Source organism: Cupressus sempervirens, chromosome 3, assembly GCF_028749045.1.
Source record: "Cupressus sempervirens isolate cs-2001-9-10 chromosome 3, ASM2874904v1, whole genome shotgun sequence".
In the NCBI taxonomy this organism is placed as follows: Eukaryota; Viridiplantae; Streptophyta; class Pinopsida; order Cupressales; family Cupressaceae; genus Cupressus; species Cupressus sempervirens.
Genome location: NC_143120.1, coordinates 582,826,385 through 582,848,546, shown reverse-complemented (window position 1 = coordinate 582,848,546; position 22,162 = coordinate 582,826,385). Strand labels below are relative to the sequence as shown.

Here is a 22,162-nt window from a genome sequence, read left to right as displayed (position 1 = left end):
CTAAAAAGTAGAGTTCTTTTCCAATTGATGATTTAGATTTTGTAAGCTATGATTGAAGACACTCGTGATTATGGCATACAATGTTCATTCCAACTTGATAGCGTCGTCAACATAATGGAAATCGAGAATTCGTCAACATAAGAAAAGCAAGCGTCATTGAGATGCATCAAAACCATGCAATGTTCATTGATTGTTAGGCATTCAAGATTGTGTTAGAGTGTTTTAATCCCAAATTAGAAGTGTGAAATATTGCAATGATTAGTTGATTTTTGGCATTCAAGATTGGATTTGTTGTTTTAAGCATGCATTCCAAGGAAAATTAATTTTAATCCATGGCATTCAAGAGTGTGTTTTGAGCAACATTCATTCAATGGAAAATGTGTTTAACCATTCAAGTTCATTCCAAGGAAAACCTAAGAAACATGATTAAGTTCGTTGCTCCAACCTGCAATAAGACAAAAAAGCAATTTAGTTAGTTACCCAAAATCTTCAAAAATGAAAGCTTAACTATGGGAAATTTTTAAAAAACTTTTTTGCTGTTTTTAATATGCGTAAAAATTCTTAGAATGGTCTATTTCCTACATTAACATTAAAGAAAGCATTCACAAACTAAAACTTAATTCACATATAAGTTTAGACAAAGAAAGCAAACAAGAAATGCAAACCTCAAACGAGAAAACACTCCATGCTTCCTTGATTTTGTAGATGTTTCCTTTGATGTGGATGTATGCTCAAATGCTCAAAGTTTCTTCAATGGTGGAGATGGATAATAGAAAATTGGTAGCTTTGTGAGCTCTCAATTTGGCATTATAAGGGTATGGGTATGGCTTTTGGCTCTCAAAAGGGCATGGTAACTTTAGCTCAAAGATTGTTGATTGAAATGGCTTAGGATGGGATTCAATTTATAGGCTAAGGGCTTGAGGGATGGAGGGCTTAGATGAAAGGATGGGGAGATGGTTAAGGAGGGATAAGATGCAATCAAAGGGGAGCACATGGATTGTGCTTGTTTAGCACCAATGAGAAGGTGACACTTGTCACAAGGAGGATGAGTGTGAGAGGGTAGGGTAAAGGGTTGGTTAAAGGCATGATGAGTGGGGTTGAGTATGTAAGAGAGGTGTAAGAGGAATGAGTGTGGAAGAGGGAAGAGTGTGGAAGATGGATGTAAGAGTCATGAGTGGGCTTGTAAGAGTCTTTTATGGTTTGTAAGAGCACTCATGACTTGGTGGTTTGGATTTTTGAGGGGAGACTTTGATTTGGTTTAAGAAAGTCTTAAACTTGTTTAGAGAATGTGACAACATTAGGGAGTGGATTAGGCTTGGGTTTAGGATTAGATTAGGAATGTTAGAGATGTGCAAGTGGATGACATTAATGAGGGTGGGTGAGTTAGTGGCTAAGCTTGGTTAGTATGGGTGGATGGGATGGATTAGGCTAAATGAAGGATTAGAGATAGGTTAGGGGTTTTTGGATTTGAGGATTTTATTTATCAAATATATTTATTTAATAAATGGGGATTTTTGGAATTAGATAGAAGAATAGGATTTAATTGATAAATAATAGATTTATCAATTAGGACTATAGATGATTAATTAAATTAATCAACTAGGGATGGCAAAGGATTAATTAAATAAGAATTTAATTAATGATGCCTTTAGAGATGGCTAAATTAGATTACCAAAGCGGTATAATCAAATTTAGGTGTCTACAGTTACAACCTCTAAATATATTACAAATCTGGAACTTTACAATGTGCTACAATTCTGAAGCAATATAAAGTAAAGAAAGACCCTATTGCTGAAAGTGACACTTTTCTCCACACAACCCTACAATTTGATAGCAAATCTAGAAAGTAGACAAAAAATAACACACTTTCAAAAAAAATGGAAACTATTTTCGACTCCAGATGTACCTGTACAGAGCATTTGAAGTTGTAAAATGTAGGATTATGCAAGTACAGTTGCCAAAAAATGCAACTTATTGAACAATCTATGCACCAAAACTAGAAAAGAGCTACAACACTAAAAAAATTAGAAAATTCTACCCAATTTCAAAAACAATTGCACTTGATTTGGAGTTTGGATGTCCAAGTTATGGCCTCCCAAAGTCGGATTGCAAAAACCAAAATCAATCTAGAGAGGGGTTGCATTAACAAAAGAATGGGTTAAATTTAAAGATCATATAGCCATCACATCAATTATATTTGGCCCTAGAATGATGGTTAGATGGCCATCAAATTTAGGGTCATGAAATGATGATGTCAGCATCCTCCTACCCTGCTGATGATGTCAGTTGTATGGATTATTACATCAGCTTTATTGAAAATGATGGTGTGGGCCCTATGTGTTGGCATACAAATGGCTAACTTGTCCTCCACATAGGTGTATAGAGCTATGACTAGACTATTGCTGACTAGATTTGTGACTTGGCATCTGTCATGATAGATTGCCATGTGGAGGGCTGAGATTGGTCATCGAAATTATATGGCATGGTGCAATAAAACTTTGCCTCATGTCCTACTAGAATGTTAGCAGCGATCATCAAAATGAATATGGTGGGGTCGCTATTTTCAAACTTGCACCTGGAAAATGTAACCCTCACCAAATTATTATTTTTCAGATGTCAGAAAGTTGCGTGAGGGTAGCCAAATTTTTTTGCGATAGTCAGTCGTTCTTCCTCACTGCAGGTGGCCAGATATTTTGTTTTCTATTGCCATCAGGGGTCTTCATGCAGGCACCAAAAGTTCAACTCATGACTGCCAAATATTGAAAAGATGATGTCAGAGTTTCAATTAAACATCACTAGATTATGTATATAAATATCCCACATTCGTGGGTGAACAGGTGTACAGATTGTTTAAATAGTAGTCCCCATAAACCATAAAAGAAATGGCCATAGGAGTGGATAACTCGCTGGCCATGTCAAAGTACTATTTAGATTTGATGGGGACACAACCCAAGAACAGAATGGACACAACAGAAAAGAGAAATTGTATTAACTGAGAAAATAAGCTAGTACAAATAGTACAGAGAAAATAAACTTCAAAACATGCCCTAAGGGCTTACAATAGCATAAATCTGGAGATAATTTCTCCTTTCAGTACCTCCTCTCAAACTCCACTCCGAACTGCCTTTTACAATGCTAGAAATCTCCCTAAATAGACTCCAGAGGGTTAAGGACTAGGAGTACATTCTAGAAACTGCTAGTAGGCATCCACTGACCAAATAGAAGGTTCCAGAAGCTACGTTAGAAGTCAGTGCAAATCTAGAAGAATCCAGAAATGGTAACCGAACTTCTGGGAGGCATAACTTTTGAACCATAGCTTCGATTGATGAACTATTTACATTTTTGGAAAGCTCTCGAAGTGCTCTATAGCCCTATGGACCAGCTTCACTTGTCCCCCATTTTTCAACCCTTTTTGAGGTCATTTATTGCCCCTAACCTGACTTTGAAGCATTCTTAGGAGGTCTCCAAAACTCAAAAAACTGTAATAACTTTCAAACCATGGGGCCTTTTGACCTGATTCTTTTTCTAGAATGCTCTAAATCACAATTACATTCATCTGGCTAATTCACACCTTCTAGGTTACCAAAATGATGGCCCAGTTGCATGCTCCTATTTTTTTAGGATTTTTAAGCACACTTATAGTTGAACTGTGAGAGTTGGAACCTTTATTTGACCCAAATGGGTGTCCAAAAATGAAAACACATGAAACAGAAACTAAGTCTAACTACATTTTTTTTTTGGGTGACATAGGATTGCCCTTATACCTCTAGATGCTCTTGCATCAAGATTCTTCCATGGATATGTGCTGGTCAGGGTCAAATTTAAATGGTCATTGCTAGATTTGTAGGTATAGCCCGTAGATTGATGTAGTACAACCAAACTTGCAAAATAATAATGAACTCGCCAATAATACCCTGTGACTAATAAAAATAAACTTGAAATTGTAGAGCTGGGATCTGATAGCCCATTTCTACAAAAAATATTTCTCTACCTGCTCGACTAGGCATACAATTATTTTGAAAATAAAATCTAAAAATTACAGAGAATTGATAGATCGAAAAATGCAAATAATCAAATTGAATTAGATCATACCTAGACTACAAATCGGGGCCTCTAGGTTCTAATTTGCATTTTTTTTTGCCTCATGATCAAATTTCACCTAGCATAGTAAAATTTATAGTCGATCTTCACTGAATCAATGCTCCAGATACAATGGTGAAGTCAAATCTAGCTCTAGATGCTTCCATTTTTTGCAGATCCTCTGAATTCATGTCGAGGTGTTGAAGCATGTACGGTCTTGAATGGCTATGTGTAGAGAATCTCCCTCAACTTTGATACCATGTAAGAATTTGTCTTAGGCCAGGATTCACCCAAGACCAAGTAACTCAAACACAAGCACACAGTAGACCAAAATAGAGAGTATGATCAGAATGATGATATTCATTTAATATGCCCACTTGAGAGTACACTAGGAGTGCCTATATATAAAGGCCTCAGAAGAGCTTCTAGAAAGCATAGAAGTTAGCATCATGATAAGTCATAAAACTAGACACATGTCCACTAGATATGGATTATCCTCCATTAAGAATGGAATTAAGTACGACGATGTGAGGATAAGCCTACAATGGTGTAGCATGCAAACTAGTGGTGTAGACAACATGTGCTAAATAAGGAGTGCAAATAATTGTATTGTCAACATGACAACTCAGTGAATGATGAAAACTCTTGTGTTTTAGACACCATGTGCATAATTAGAGTTGTGCACTTCTATGAGAGTACACAAACTCCTAAGTGTCTCACCTAAATAAATAATAAAATAATGCATTAACCTAAGTAAACTTAAGTAAGTGTAATAAGTAAATACTTATTTACACCAACAAGAATTAAGGAAGCACTACTCCTATTTTCTTTGGTTACCTACTAGTCTTTTCAAAGGCTTAACTTGTAGGCGTGTTATTTTTGTGCTTATGTCTATTAGGGATTTATTTTTCAAATCATTTTCTTAAACACCCTATCTTTATTAATTTGATTTTACAAACACTCAGTTAATTTAGGAATTCATATAGTTGTGTAGTTAAAAATGCATTCATAAAAATAGAAAATACAAAAATATATTTCTATTTGTGTGGTAATTCTTTTCAGATAGCAAGGAGATTCCACATCTTATCCAAATTGTTCAGAACTAGAAAAGACCTCCTTGTGAACACTCACATTTATCTTCTACTGAGCAGATTCTAGTAGATTGCAAGATCACCTAGAACCTTGGAGTTGATCCTAGATCAACTTTTCAAGAGAGGAGTTTGAAAGGATTCCTATCCTTAAGCATCATGCAAAATGATAGCTCAATAGTTCCCAAGATAATTGACAAGATTGCATATATGATCAAGGAAATTGGAGGATTAGGTGCCTTTAGATGCTTTAATTATCCCAAATTGAGTGATGTCGATAAATTTAAACTTAAAGAATGCATTATTGACATGATTCTTGAAGATATATAACATTCTTACCAAATGGAAATATATACTAGACACCAGGAGGACAATGAGAGAAAGTATAGTTGTAGTCACTATGACACACTTGTTAGTATAAAAAATGAATGAAACAATGAAAATAAATAGGACACATTCATGAACCAGAATAGAAAATTGAAGGTATTAATTAGGAGGATTTGAGAAGTTGATGAAGATAGTATCAAGGGGTGGAAGCAAATATTTAATATAAGGACATTGAGGAAATGATTCATGTAGGATGCCAAGCCAACACAACAAATTGAACTTGATAATAGATGAGATGATTTTGAAGAAACATGTATTCAAAATGTTATTGATGACATACCTGACATGGCAAAGGACTTAGAAGAGAAGGTGGCAATTAAACACTTGACATGAAAAGACATAGATAAATAAGTTAATCATGAAGATCAAGATGTCATGCATACAACCAATAAATCTCATGAAGATCAACCATATTCCAAGTCAACAATATTGAATATACTTGACAATGTGTTTATCACTGAATAAGTTCAAGATTATGAAGCACCTACAACACCAATGGAAACACAAACTGTAAATATGAATGTAAATGAGTTTTTCAATTTTTAGCCACAAATACTCCTATGGATGTAGACAAAACAAACACAAAAAAATAAAATTAAGCATCAAGGTGATACAAGAAAGGATGAATAAAATAGGGAAATTGAGAAACCTATTGGAGAAAATGATGGAATGGTGCAAAATGAAGGAGATACCAATGCAAACACAAAAAATAGTTATTTTATTGGTACTAGTTCTAGACCAGATTCTCAAGGACCTTAGCCTAAGGGAACTAAGGTGCAAGATCAACAAGGAGACATTGAGAAAGAAAAGGATAAGCTTACCAAGGATTAGGCTTCTGTTCAACCTAAGAATAATGTAAAAAGAGATTCCCCCAAGGAGAAGAGAGATTTAGAAAGGAAGAAACAAAAACTTGTTAATTCTAAGAAATCAATGACAAATTAGGAGAAAAAAGATGCAATGCCACCCAAAGTATCCCTAAGCACAAGATCAAATACCTCAAATGATAAGAAGAAGAAGAAATAGAAGAGTACATTAGATTAATTAATTTTGATTTATGAATGTGACCCACACAAACTTGATTTTGAAGCTCTAAAATAATATGGTGAATTTTCACTAGGAAAAATTAATAAGATAAACTAAGAAAAGATGTAAAGAACAAAAAATTATTGATAGATTTTAAGGATATTCTACTATAAATTGTGCCTAACAAAGCCTTGGATGAAAAAGTACCAGTCCTAGATCAATTGGCATTACTTGTGGAGAAGGTGAATGAACCTGATATTGATGCCCAAGAAAAGTCAATGGAGAGAGTGGAGAAAAAACTATAGTACAAGGTAATGGAGAAGGTTAGAAAATTAATTTCTATCCAAAAAGTGAAACTCTCATCTTTGGTTATCGAGCTAGATGAGAAAAGAAGGTAGTAATTACATTGTTTCAGAAATTGTGTAATGTTTCACACTTTACATTGGATATTAAGGAAAATTGATTAAGATCTAAAGAATAGTATAGATGGTTTAATTGTTGAACCATGTTCTTTTTCAGTTCAGTATTCAAAGGATAAACACTTTTTAGGTGTTAAGCATGAATTGAGAAAAGAAGAAGACAAGATGAGACCATAATTGATGAGGTTATCAAAAAACATGTGAAAAAGGCCAAAGTTCTAATTTTTATACCCACTTTATCAGTTACTGGACACATGGTAGATCTTTCTGCACATCTGCGTGTCGATGAACTTACATTGCAAGGTCTGATGGATGCATGAACCTCCACACTAGATAATATAAAGAATCCCTACAGGAATCTATTTGGAAAATTGTAAGTACATTATGTACAATTTTTTTAAATTTTTGAGATTAGTTTTTGGTACCATTCTAAAAAAAGGGGGATATATATCTATGTTGATAGGGGGAATCAGTTTGAATATGATGATATCATTGTCAGGATATATAAGGATTCAACATAAGAAATATGCATGCAAATTTTAATCAATCATAAGGAGGGAATCAAATTATTAAAGGTAAATAGTTTTGGAAGGTACTAATTTAGCCTCCCCCCACCCTAAACTCCAATAGTTATTGGCCTTATTGTGTTTCCTTGAACTACATGACTTACAATTTCCATAATTAGGTAGTGGATCCTTTAAAAATAGTATGATCTTTTTTCAATGTGCTAGAATTATTTTTGGACCTCTAATTCACTACACATGATCAGATATTGGGAAATATTTTTTAGATAATAAAAAAATTCATTATTATTCCACAATGGGAGTTTGAATAGAAAAAGATCTGTAATGACATATTTTAGGTACTATTATAGAGCTTGACTAAATCAATTTCCTAAGGACAATCTCAAGATGTATCATAAGAGGCATGCAAGTGCACTAAGGGTTTTTCCTTCTCAAGGGATGTTATTGTTAGTTTGTGACTTTCCTTGACTAACTCTCCTTATGAGGAGGATTATTGCTCAAATTGAAAATGTTGGGATTTGTTGTTCCTTGGATATCTATAATTAGTTGTGATCTATGAATTGCTTTAGTATCAAATATGCCATCATTAGTAACATTTTGTTCTCTTAGACCTATATTTAGATTTCTCAAAGGATTAATTGTTTGAAATTTTCCTATTGTTCACAATATTAACCTTGATTTTTCCTTTGAGTATGGGAACACTCTCTACTTTGAGGCATTGTGCATAGTGGTCTATAAAAGTATTGTTGTGGTGCATTTGTAGTGCACACATAATCTCTCACATATAATTCTCAATCAAAAATAATATTTTCTTTATTAGGGATATTACATGGGGATTTAGTAGTGAGGTTCCTCAAATGTTTTAGGAAGGAGGAGGAAGGGTCTATAAGAACACAATTTACAATTGGTTTTGCTTTATTTTTTTTACAAGTTTAGACTATTTTGGCATACTTGTGATATTTTTTGTATTTTCTAAGTTGAATTGATGTTAGTCATCTTTAATATAAGAATAGTTATTTTAATTTGTATCCATGTGTAGGAATGGAATGATATGGACAATTATCTAGGCATTGGCTCTATGTGATGAAGTCCTAAATTTTTATGCCATCGAGGTAGAATCCATGCATTGACATGGAACCTAGGTGCTAGAATAAGTATATTTGGTCATTGAATTAGAACATGTAAATCTCTCTATAGTTATACTAATTAAGATTTTAATATTAGAGAAACCTACCCCAATAATATAAAAAAAACCAAGGTGCAAAGAACAATTGGAATGAAATACTCTATAAAGTTGCATATGAACATGAACTAAAAAATATTGGAAAGATATACATAAAAAATAGAATTAATAGGAAATAGGTTGACATAGGAGTAATATATCTCAATATACTCATTAGAATAGAATAACACTATCAGAGAATGAAATTTGGAGTCACACTGATACCCAATGAAGTTAGTCATTATAGATCACACTAATGGATATCCCAAATAAGAAAATAGGATCATCAAAGAAAGTGTCCTTGATAATAGTTATTAGAATAGCTAACAAATTCTAGCCATTTATTTAGTTTTTTATTAACTTAAGCTTTTTATTTTAATTTCTTGAAAAATGAATGATTTATATCTCAAATATTATAATTTAAACAAATATTTTATGTGGTATTTATTAAATTTTTTTAAAAAGTATATTCTATTTATAATAAGATTTAAATTTTTGACATGTAGATGGTTGTCAAATTTAACCTAAAAGAATAAAAGTCAACATTAATACACTCACGCCATCTCACTTCCCCATTCTGCCATTGTAGAATGCCTATTAGCATTAATTAGAATAGCTAACAAATTCAGGCATACAATATAAACATTTCTTTGGTACACAATAGGCTTATCAAAATAGGTCATCGTTACATGATACCATATAAGAAGTGTAGTCGTATTGGGATATCTCTTGGAAATGATTGAAATATATTTACACTATAGGGAGATAAAACTAAACATACTCTGACACCCAATACAACTAGATAAGTTATTCCAATAAGTGGAGAAAAAGAATAGAAATTTATGTAATGTTGATGGAGATATTGAGCACAGTTGTACAAGATCTTTGGGAAAGTACATGGTAATTTGAAAGATTAAACATAAAACTAAGATATACTCATACAAGAGCATCAAAGTAAGATTACACAAGAGGGATAACAATTCAAAAACCATATCGACACCTAATGAGATTATTAACTTGAATTAATCTTTACTAACTTGACTTATACCGATGAACATACCAAATGAATTATTGATAATTCTATAGCAATAGTGAAAAAAGAGTAACTTTGTTAGGAGCCCTTTGCTAATGTGTGCCTATTGTCATATCACCTAAATTTTGAAGATATTTACAATAAATTCATATATTAGAAATACACAAGGAATCACAAAAAAAATCTCCATTCTATCACAAGGTATAATTTCATTTGGGAAATAGTAAGAATTACTAAGTGAAAATAATTTAAATATTTCCTTTTTAGTTACAAAGGTGAAAGTTTAAGAGAAATAATATGAAACATTACTCTTGAAATTGAAAAAAATCTTTCAAGGATACTAAATGAGGACATCAATGCAAAAGTGGAGAATATGAATCCCCAATGAGGAAAATAGTTGTTGGTAGAAGTTGGAGTGCTACTTTTATCTCATTGGGATTTGAGTGTGTGACTTATCTTTGATAGTTTCTTATACTCAAAAAATACAAATTTTAAATTATGCTTTCAAGGAATACATGAAATTTTAATTGGTTCAAGATATGATCCAAGTGAGGAAGCATTATTACTCTTGACATTGTATTCTCCCACAAAGAAGCCCAAGATAATAAATTTTGATGATGCATTGGACATATGATGAAGATAAAGGTAAGATAGATTGAACCAATAATTTTAATAGACATGGAGATCAACCATTCCATGTTAAAAAAGAGTTGAATATATAGGCCAATGAAAGAAAAGGAGAAATAAAAGTCTCTTTGTGAAGAGGGTTTTGGGAGATTTGGACAATCCATCCCAATTAACAAAAAAGAGACAATGGAAAAGAATGTATGATGAATTGCATAGGGAAAACCTAAATTCGATGAAGAAAATATTGAGTTTTAGGGTTGATAGTACTTCTTTCATGTTAAGAAAAATATTTGAATATATGAATGGTTTCTTTGATGATTTCTGAGAGGCTTACATGAAAAATGTTGAGAATGTGATTGCAAGTGAGATGATTAAAAATAGATTGGACATTTTGTTACATGATAAGAGTTTAGAGTAGGTTGAAACTGAAGAGGTTCAGACTCAAAAAGTCACTAAAATGCATGAGAAATTATTAAAGTATTTGAATTTAAAAAAGTAGATGAATTTTTAACCACAGAAGAAGAAGGTATGCCAATATTAATTGATAAGAAAGGAAGATTGAAGGACAAGGACTAGTGGATGAATAAGTTGATGTAACACCCTAACCTTGCTTCCAAACCCCGAGCTTTCTCAAGGCTTCCTTAGGTCATTCACCTGACCCACTAGGGCTTCTACACAACCTATTCTTCCTAGGATCTTGCTCAAGAGATCCTATTCCTTCAGTTAGAGGCACACCAACAAAGTAACATCATTGCTCACTAGCCTTCACCAGTCCACCATCAACCCTCAAGTCCACCTAGACCTCCAAGGGTGCTAACTAGTCATATATGGTTTCTTTAGACTCGTTCTAACATCCAAGATCCCAAAAAATTCTGATTTAATGGGCACATTCAACACATAAGGCTTCAAACACTAAAATGCTCCAAAAAGGCTACTAGGAATTAACCCTCCTAAATAGCCAGCAACAAGATTTCTTGAAAAACTTCTTAGAAACCCTACAAAAAAATTATATTTATGGATACCCTTTTTAGAGTACCTCAAGATTCTGTAATTTTTGAACCCCCAAACTGTTCGTACAACCAAAGTACAAAATTTGGCTGAAAATGAGGATTTCAAAGGCTTTATCATTGTTGTGATAGAAAACCACCTTAGAGACCTGTCCAAGGCCTCTCCTTTGGAATATAGCAAGGCTAGACCTTCTCTTTAATCTCCATGTGGCCAAATTGAGGCATTTTCACTCTCAATCCCCTCCATAGCTTGTTTTTCCGACTGTGATCCCTAGCCAAGTTGCATTTGGCTTGCCTAGGGCATCACATTAAAAGTGCTTGCTGCTGTTTTCAAGGGCCCTCCTTCTTGGTACATAATGTAAATGGACCTTAGTTCCAAATCCAAAAATACCACAGGTTTCCAATGGTGGGAGGTGGCCCTAAGATCCCATTTTTCAAATGCATCCTTGTTCAGGACAACAAGCTATCGAAAAAAATATGATTTTTTTAAACCACAAAAAAATGATTGAAATGATCAAAAAAAACTATACAAAAAGATTTAAAATAAAATTTTAAAACTTTTCCCACACAAATATTAGGCGATACAATCCACTTATATTGAAAAATGCTTCAAATGCATAAAATCGGCAACAAAACCATGTGCAAAGTCTATACAAATGCAAAATTCATCAAACCAACTTGTCCAACCTATAAAAATCCTTCCATATGACCTCTTATAGGCTCCCTCATGTGAATTCAACCAATTTTGATGGTTATGGCCTTCCAACCAACCAATATGATAGAGCTGTCAAAATTGCAAGAAAAAGTTGCAATGTTGTCATGACAACATTGATAACTTTTGAGCAACTTTTGCTCTAGAGAGAATTAGGCCCTCTAACTTTCTCCAAGGATCACATAGACATATTAAATGACACATATGAACTCCAAAATCCTATTCAACCCTTTAGAATCCTATTTTGGTCACTTTCTCACATTTTGGACCTAAATCACCTAGTGAGCAACTTTAGGCCTGTAGACCCATTTTTGATCCTTCTAGCTTAACCAACCTTACCTAAGAACTAGTCTAGTCCTATTATTGCACTAGTAATGTGGCTAGTATCACTACAAGCCAAAAACAAGGAAATACCTAGGTTTCAAACTTAGCCTACCTAGGTGCTCCTGCACCATACTCCCCTCCAACAAAGAACTCAAAGTGGATCAGTTTGCGACAAATCTAAAGGTATGCCAACCTTCTTGAACTCTGTTTCAACAACCCATGTAGCCTCTAAAACTTGTTTTTCCTTCCATTTGATGAGGTGTTCCATGTACACCTTGTGCCTTGTAGTCTTCTTTACCCTTGAATCTAGTAACTTCTCTGCCTTAAGCTTGGTTACCTTAGGTGCTATTGTAGGTTCAATGTATTCTTGGATACATGGACTAATCTAAGGTAAGGTACCTTTGAACTCAACCAAGACTTGCAAATTGAATATAGGGGATATGCCTAGATCACTTGGTAGCTCTATCTTATATGCATTTTCACCACATTTGGCCAATAGCTTGCAAGGTCCTACTCTTCTCATCTGTAGCTTAGTAGGGATACCTTTTTGTAACCTTGCCTTGTTCAAATGAGCCATCACATAGTCTCCAACATCAAATTGAACATCTCTTCTTTTTGCATCAACTTTGGCATTGTGTTTCATGGTGTTTGCTTGCATGGTGTGCCTAACTTGTTCTTGAATCTCCTTCATGGTTTGAACAAAGTCTTCAGCCTATCCACTCCTTTGATCCATCTCACTAAGATTCCTAAGCTCACATAAACCTCTTGGGTGCATTCCATAAACAACTTCAAAAGGACTCTTACCAGTAGTCCTATTCTTGCTATCATTATAGGCATACTCTTATTGTGAGATAACAACATCCCAAGTCTACCCATATTCCTTGGTTAGGCACCTTAATAGGTTACCTATGGTCCTATTAACCACTTTAGTTTTCCCATATGTTTATGGATGGTAAGCTGAACCAAAAGCCATGTTAGTACCAAGCTTCTTCCACAAAGTTTTCCAAAAGTGTCCCATAAACTTCACATCCCTATCAGACACTATACTTAATGGAAGGCCATGAATCCTCACAACCTCCTCGAAAAAAAATGAGCTATAAGACTTGCATCATTAGTTGTCATACATGGTATGAAATGTGCCATCTTACTAAATCTATCAACAACAACATAAATGTTATCATACCCTTGCTTAGTTTTAGGCAAACCAACAATGAAATCCATTCTTACACAATCCCATGGTCTACTAGGAATTGGTAAGGGCTGGTAAAGACCTACATTATTCATTCCACCCTTGGCTTTCATGCATACCAAACACTGCTCCACATACCTAGTAACATCTCTTACCAAATTTGGCCAATAGTAGAATCTCTGTACAAGCTCAATTGTCTTGTTGACACCAAAATGTCCACTCATGCTACCATTGTGCTTCTCTTGGATTAGGTTCTCCCTCATTGAAACCCTTGGAACATACACTTGATTACCCTTGAAGAGTAGTCCATTTTGGAATGTGAATTCTGAAAGTTTTCTATGGAAGTGATTCTCAAAATCAGTACATACCTTGTATGCATCATAAAAGTCACTATCTTCTTTGTAGAGGTCCTTAAAACACTCTATTTCAATGCTTTGGAGCTGAATCTCTTGAACAGTCAAGACTCTTCTACTTAAGGCATCATCCACCTTATTCAATTTCCCCTTATTATGCTTTATGGTGAAGGTAAAAGCTTGCAAATACTCCATCCATTTCAAATGCCTGTTACTTAGCTTCTCTTGTGTATTAATATAACTAAGGGCTTGGTTATCAATAAAAAAAACAAACTCTTTAGGTAGAAAATAGTGTCCCCACTTCCTAAGATAGTGGACTAAGGCATACAATTCTAGATCATAGGATAAGTATTTCTTCTTGGCTTCATTTAGCTTCTCACTATAGAAGTCAACTAGTCTACCATCTTGAATCAACACCCCATCCACTACTAGGCCACTTGCATCACACTCTAAGGTGAACAACTTTTCAAAGCTAGGAAATTTAAGGATGGGTTGAGTAGCCACTTGTTTTTTCAACATATCAAATGAATTATCAACCTCTAAAGTCCACCTAAACTTGGACTTGACTCCCCCCTTTATGGTATCAAGAAATGGTGCACAAATACCACTAAAGTTCCTAAAGAACTTCCTATAAAATTGAGACAATCCATTGAAGCTTCTTACCTTGGTGGTTGTAGTAGGTGTTGGGCAACTCAAGATAGTAGCAACTTTCTCTTTATCCATCTTCAAAGAACCTCTGGATACAACTAAACCCAAATACACCAGCTCTTGTTTAAAAAATTCACATTTCTCAAGATTAATAGCCAACTTCTCTTCATGAAGCCTCTTTAAGGCTGCCTCTACATGCTTGAAAGGGTCCTCCTTTGTCTTGCTATAGATGAGAATATCATCTAAGTACACCACCAAAAATCTACCCATGAAATCTTTGAGCACTTCATTCATGACTCTCATGAATGTGCTAGGAGCATTGGAAATACCAAATGACATTACAAGCCACTCATAAAGACCATCATTTGTCTTAAATTTTTTTTTCCATTCATCTCCCTCCTTTATCCTAATTTGGTGATATCCACTTTTCAAGTGCAACTTTGTCAAGTACATAGCACCACCTAGACAATCCATTAGGTCTTCAATCTGGGGTATGGGAAACCTATACCTAATTGTGATCCAATTTATTGCTCTTGAATTAGTGCAAAGCCTCCATTTTCCTCCTTTCTTGGCTACCAAAACAATAGGAACCACACATGGGCTTATACTCTTTTGAATTAGGCCTTGATCCAACAACTCTTGAACTTGTCTTATAACTTCCAAATTCTGATTTTGGGTGAGTTTGTAGGCTGCCTTATTAGGTAGAGAGGCACTAGGAACAAAATCAATTTGATGGCTAATACTCTCCTTGGAGGAAAAGTATATGGTGTACCATCACTCACAATTTCCTTGCACTTATCAAGAAAAGTTTGCACTTCAAAAGGCAAAGGTTCTTTGACTGATTTTTCTTGATTTTCAGACTTTAGTATGACAGCAAAACCTTTATTTTCCGCTTGTTTAAGTTCCCTTAAGAACTCCTTCTCACCACGCAACAACACTTTAGGAACCTTTTCTTGTGTTCCCTATTCTTCTAGTAAAGATTGAATTTTGAAAGTCTTACCTCCTTTCTTGAATTAAATGGAGTTTTCTCTACCATCATACTTCATCTCTCTATCAAATTTCCATGGTCTACTAAGCAAAAGATGGCATGCATCCATGGGCAATATATCACACAACAACTTGTCCTTGTAGCCGGCTATGGAGAATTCCACCCAAGCTTGCTAATTAACCAAGATACTTTGCCCCTTATTTAACCAAGTGACCTTGTAGGGATTCTCATGAGGTATCCTTGTAAATTTTAGTTTAGTAATAGCCTCTTTAGAGATCACATTATTATTGGATCTTGAGTCTACCAGCACCTTGCAAACTTTCCCTAGGATCTAGCACTTGATCCTAAATAGAGCTCTTCTATGCCTAGGCTCATCAGGAGCTGGTTGCTTGATCAACACCCTCCTAAACATGAGGTTCTCACCTTTTTCAAACTCAATATGGTCTATATTAGCATCCTTGCAACTTTTATTATCTTCTTGTGCATATGCTAGCCTTTTATCTTGGCTTGAGGAAGAGGATTTGTCTGGGCACCTATAGGCAGGATGGCCTAGTTGACCACAATTGTAACACTTCATTGTTGCAAAGTAAGAGCTGCTCCTACCTCCTCTACCCCTGCTTGATCCTCCTTGATTGCCTCTCCCTCTATTATAACCACCTCTTGAAGAGTGGTCACTAGTTTTCTTCATGGGTTTTCTTTCTCCTTGGTTCTTTGGATCACTACCTTTGCTTTGGTAGCCTCCTCTTTGATTTTTCTAATTCCTGCCTTTGCCTCTATATTTGAAGTTAGAATCTCCTTTCCTCTTGTTCTTTTCTTCTACCTTCAAAGCTAGCTAATGACATCTTTGGATAGTGGTAGGGACCCATAAGCTAAGCTCCTCTTGAATGTTCCACTTCAAGCCATCGAGATACCTTTCCACCTTGAGTGACTCCTCTTCTTGCTTCTTGGATCTCAAACACAACCTTTGAAATTATTTAGTATAGGAGGTCACATCAAGATCTTTTTTCTTCAGTCCTTGACTTTTTTAATGGAGTTGGATCTCAAAGTCTTTAGGTAGTAAGTTCTCCTTGATTTTGTTTGCCATAGCACTCCAATTTGCAATTGGATTCTTGCCCATGCCGACTCTTTCATCTTGTAAATACTTCCACCATGTTAAGGCTAAGCCTCTAAGCCTTGACTTATCCACCTTAACCTTCTGTGCCTCTGAGATACCCTCACACTCAAAGTGGTTCTCTATACCCTCTAACCAATCCATAACAACATCAATATCCATCTTAGCACTAAAAAATGGAACTCCTTCCAAGGCTTTGATTGCCTTCAAGAAAGGTTCTTCTTGCAAGATAGGATCAGGTTCAGGCATGATGTCTTCCTCTACTACCTTCTTACCCTTCCCATCTTCTTCTTCTTCCCTTTTCCTGGCTTCCTCTACAACTGCATCTAGTTTTTGCTTCACCTCTTCCAGTGCTTCTTCAAGAAGTAGGTTTCTTTCCTTTTTTTCGTTAACCTCTTTGGCTAATTGAACATTAGTCACCATCATGGATTCACCTATTGATTCTGTAGCTTCATACATCCACTACTTTTTCCCAAATCTTTAACTCTCTCTTATACCACTCTAATGTAACACCCCAACCTTGCTTCCAAACCCCAAGCTTTCTTAGGGCTTCCTTAGGTCATTCACCTAACCCACTAGGGCTTCTACACACCCTATGCTTCCTAGGATCTTTCTCAAGAGATCCTATTCCTTCAATTGGAGGCACACCAACAAAGTAACATCATTGCTCAGTAGCCTTCCCCAGTCCACCATCAACCCTCAAGTCCACCTAGACCTCCAAGGGTGATAACTAGTCATCTATAGTTTCTTTGGACTCCTTCTAACATCCAAGGTCCCAAACAATTTTGATTTAATGGGCACAATCAACCCACAAGGCTTCAAACACCAAAATGCTCCAAAAAGGCTACTAGGAATTAGCCCTCCTAAATAGCTGGCAACAAGATTTCTTGGAAAACTTCTTAGCAACCCTACAAAAAAATTATATTTATGGATACCCTTTTCAGAGTACCTCAAGATTCTATAATTTTCCAACCCCCAAACTGTCTGTACAACCAAAGTACAAAATTTGGCTGAAAATGAGGATTTCAAAGGCTTTATTGTTGTTGTGATAGAAAACCACCTTAGAAACCTTTCCAAGACCTCTCCTTTGGAATAGAGAAAGGTTAGACCTTCTCCTTAATCACTGTGTGGCCAGATTGAGGAATTTGCACTCTCAATCCCCTCCATAGCTTGTTTTTCTGACTATGATCCATAGCCAATTTGCATTTGGCTTGCCTAGGGCATCACTTTAAAATTTCTTGCTGCTATTTTCAAGGGCCCTCCTTCTTGGTACATAATGTATATGGACCTTAGTTCCAAATACCAAAATACCAAAGGTTTCCAATGGTGGGAAGTGGCCCTAAGATCCCATTTTTCAAATGCAGCCCTGTTCAGGATAGAAAATTGTCTAAAACAAAAATAATTTTTTTAAACCACAAAAAAATGATTGAAATGATCAAAAAAACTATACAAAAAGATTTAAAACAACATATTAGAACTTTTTCCACATAGATATTAGGCAAAACAATCCACTTCTATTGAAAAATGCTTCAAATGCATAAAACCAGCAACAAAACTATGTGCAAAGTCTGTACAAATGCAAAATTCATGAAACTAACTTGTCCAACCTATACAAATCCTTCCATTTGACCTCTTATAGGCTCCCTCATGTGCACTCAACCAATTTTTATGGTTATGGCCTTCCAACCTGTACACTCGAATTGTGTCACGCTCTAAACCATTCTATCCAAACGATTCCATGAGTTCAGAATGTTTGAATGCCAGCTTAGAGCTCCGTATCCATAGAGTGTAAGAAGGTATGTTTCAAGTTTGAAGGCTCTCATCCTAGCCTTAGAGATATGCTTCTTGCTAGTAAGCCATGCAACGAGAGGTTCTTTGAGACAAGAGCAAGAATGCAAGTGTCTACAATGAGTTCCTCAAGGATGCAATGCAAATGAAGATTAAGCTAGAATGAAATGCAAAGTGTAGCTATGCTAAGCATGTATGAGAGTTTTACAATCAAAATATTAGACTATATGATTTAAGATAAATGTAAAAATGAAAGCTAAGCTAAGCTAGAATACCATGGATGAGAGAATGTAGACAAGACAGAGAAGTTCTCCACAAAGCTCCAAAGAAACTTGTTACAAAACTTGTAGCATAACAATATTCAAATGAGGGTGGATGCTTTGAGGGGGAAATCTCTCTCCCTTTTAAAATTGTACGGATGGTGGAGATCAAGATGAAGATGGTGGATGATCAATGGTGGAATTCAAAAAGAGGAGTGATCCATGTGCGCACACAAGTCAACCAATAGAATATAAGTTGACTTGTCATATAAGACAAAAGTCACAAAGCCTTTTCTTTTAATTGCAAAACAGAAAAAGGACTTTATGTGTGCACTTTAAGTGGGTTAGAAGAATGGGGTCTTTTATTTAATTACAAGGGGACATGTTCTTTTAATCAAATAATGAACTTAGGATAGCATAGTCAAACTATAGGTTATAATCAAATAAATTGATTATTAGCAGTTGGTCTAGGTAAGTGATTAAATTAAATTAGCCAAAATGCTGAGAAGGGGGCTAATAGTATAGATGACCATTTTTAGGTGATTAAATTTTCCCCTCTTTGACTAATGCATGATCGATCTGGGAACACATTATGTCAAAGAAAATTGAAGCCAAGTAGGCAGTGGTAGATATAGATGTTTGATTCCGAAGAATGAAATGCAGAAATAGATAGCAAGTCCTGAATGCATAGCCTAATAGCGGTAGTACTGAACACTAGGAAGATGATGTTAGGATCCGAAAAGAATTCTAACACCTAGCAAAGAAAATAGATTGAGAGCAAGTGATAAGGTCAAACAAATGCTCCTAAGAAATAGATAGCTGTAACAATCAGCAATGGAGTATTTCTGCCCCCTCAGGATCAAAATGAGGTAAGAGGATGTAGAAACTAGCTAGACATGAGAAAATTAAGATATAGCAATGTCTGATATGACAGATAAATGATTAGAGCCCAAGAATGACTATAAGAAAGTGATAAAATGACCTAGTTTGACTAGAGTTGACCATGAAGGATATAGCATTATTTTTTTTTAGGTCAAATCTAGTAGAAAGATGATGTTAAATATGAAAGAGGTGAACTTGAGTAGATATGAAGTGTGGAAATGGTGAGAATATGAAGAAGAGAAGATGCCCCAGTGATGATTCTGAGATTAGACCTCAAAAGGTCAGCTAACTGCTTGGAAGAAGGCAAAATTTTAAAATGCAATTTTGACCATCAAGATGAACTTGAATTTTGATTTTGATCCTGAAAATAGATCCAAGATGTTGAAATTAGCTAGGGGTGTAATTTTCATACAATTCCAAGGAGTTTGAAAATTAGGTCAAAATGAGGTTAGAGGCTATAAAAGGGGTCCAAGTGTCATTTTCACTATTCATTTGTCTTTTTGTGATTTGAGAGATTTTGTGAGTGGTCCACATAGCATCATGGCTCAGGCGAACATTCCTCTTCACTAACATCATTTCGAGCGCAGCCGGTTGCACAACTGGCTAGAGCGATATGGAGCACCGATAAGTAATTACCTTTTTGTCGCTTTTTCGAGCTTTTATGAGATTTTTCACATGTTTTAAGGGTTTTTTGGAAAAAATTCACCAATACTTTTAATCTATCGCATGGGCATTGAAATACTGTCGCGTGATACTTTTTTTTCTAAAACAGTTTCGCACTACTTAGTGAAAAGTGTTGCTTCGGCTATACCCAAATGTCGCACAGAATGGGTGAAATATCGCATGACAAAATTATGTCAAACAACTTAGAAAAAAGTGTCACACGATACTATTGTAGAAAATTGTATCACACGCTGCATGTAAAAAGTGTCACACTGATGGTTTTGATGCTTTTCTTAATGCTTTTTTTTTTTCATGTGACTATTACTAATGGTTGCACGTTTTACCTGGATAGGAGGTATTCCCAGCATTACAAATTAGAGCTCCTAGGGTGGTGGGTTTGCACATTGTGGATCATTTGAGCGATGATGAGCAGACTACTCTAGCAGCTATGGGCTTGCGGTGAGTTGTACGAATGCCCCACATCCGAGCAAACCACAGTTTGTTGATTGCGCTGGTAGAGAGGTGGCATAGTGAGCATAACACCTTTCAATTATCGACTGGCGAGGCCTCTATTACCTTGGAGGATGTATATAACATTCTGTGAGTGCCATGCCATGGCAAGCTAGTAAGTTGCTTGATTATTAGTTTGTTTATTTAGCAATTTCGATGTTGGATGCCAAGTGTATTGATGTCAAGTTTGATGATGGCACAGGTGTACAATGATATGACCCCAACAAAGGGGCAAGCATGAGTGCAGGAGCTATTCCAGGATGTGACAATTCTAGACCGTCACCTGAGTTGGGAGAGATTGATGATTGAGTATGGATATGATTATCCTTTGCCCATCTTTTTATGCTCTTTGGTAGCCCAGGCCCTGGTGATAGACTGAGGCCAGAAGGGCTTCCTATTAGGATGGGGTTGACTGGTGTATGATCTTATCTCCTAATCATGTAGGATGGCATGGGGGCCTGCCATATTGGTAGAGATGTACCATGAGCTCCATGAGATAGTATACCATGAGGGTGGGTCATGGGCATGTAGAGCAATGTTAGCATAGATCTGGGTTTGGGAGCACATCGCTGTGATCCGATCGCGGGTGCAGCCACAAGAGCGCAGCCAGCCTTTCATTTTTGGGTATAGAGGGTTCATCCCATAGATACATAGTGGAGATGTGACCTACTACCAATGTGTGTTTGATGAGCTAATTGCATTCACATGGTGACCATACTGGGAGTGTGGCAGATGGTCAGACTCATGGGAGCTTGACTATATTAGATATAGCAAACCACTGGTGGGTCAAAGCATAGACATTGTGGAGTGGTTTGTGATCAGTCATGTCTGATGGCAGTTTGTAGAGTGGCAGGTGATATCGGTGGAGACCACCACCTATGCCCAAATGCACACAGATGAGGGATTAGGATGGCTATTGATGTTGGACTATCATATAGCAGTTAGGGATACATCGGTGCTAGTAGCGACTCCCTGGGATTATCGCCCAAATGTGGAAGATGTAGGCACAAATCTAGGGTATCTTTATGAGATGTAGAGACACCCATTCCCTCGATTCATAGATCTAGATGTGGTACTCATAGGAGTGGGATGTGGAGGCAATGGGGGAGGAGGAGGTAGAGGGAGAGGGAGGGGGAGAGGGAGAGACAGTAGGTAGATGGAGGGGGAGAGCTCCTGAGCAGGGTGGAGGAGGACGCAAAGACAAATGATGTAGGAGGAGGAGGAGGAGTCATCAGAGTCTGATGATGATGGTGGTGAGGAGGAGGAGGTGCCCCTGAGATGACAGTGAGCAGTGAGGTTAGAGGCACCTATAGAGCATCCAGTA

General features: G+C 36.1%; 1 pseudogene; it reads left to right on the top strand.

Annotated features, from left to right (window-relative positions):
• Window positions 1-21,874, top strand: part of LOC149567767 (uncharacterized) — an 85,184-nt pseudogene extending 63,310 nt beyond the window's left edge.
• The last annotated feature ends 288 nt before the right edge of the window (window positions 21,875-22,162 follow it).